Here is a 207-nt window from a genome sequence, read left to right on the forward strand (position 1 = left end):
AGCAGGCGCGCACAGCCGGCCCCAGGGCCCCGGAGAAACCCTAGCGAAGGTGAGCTTTTCTCCGCCCCATCCCGACCACCAGGGACAGCGCAGGGCCGGGGCAGCCAGCTGTTTGCTAGGCGCCTTTCAGTGACGTGGCCGCAGCGCTGTGACGCACTGACCGGCCGCGCCCTCCACGTCGCAGGTTCCGCAAAGATCTGTGGGAAC

This window comes from Oryctolagus cuniculus, chromosome X, assembly GCF_051225735.1.
Source record: "Oryctolagus cuniculus isolate XC-2025 breed Fujian yellow rabbit chromosome X, ASM5122573v1, whole genome shotgun sequence".
NCBI lineage: Eukaryota > Metazoa > Chordata > Mammalia > Lagomorpha > Leporidae > Oryctolagus > Oryctolagus cuniculus.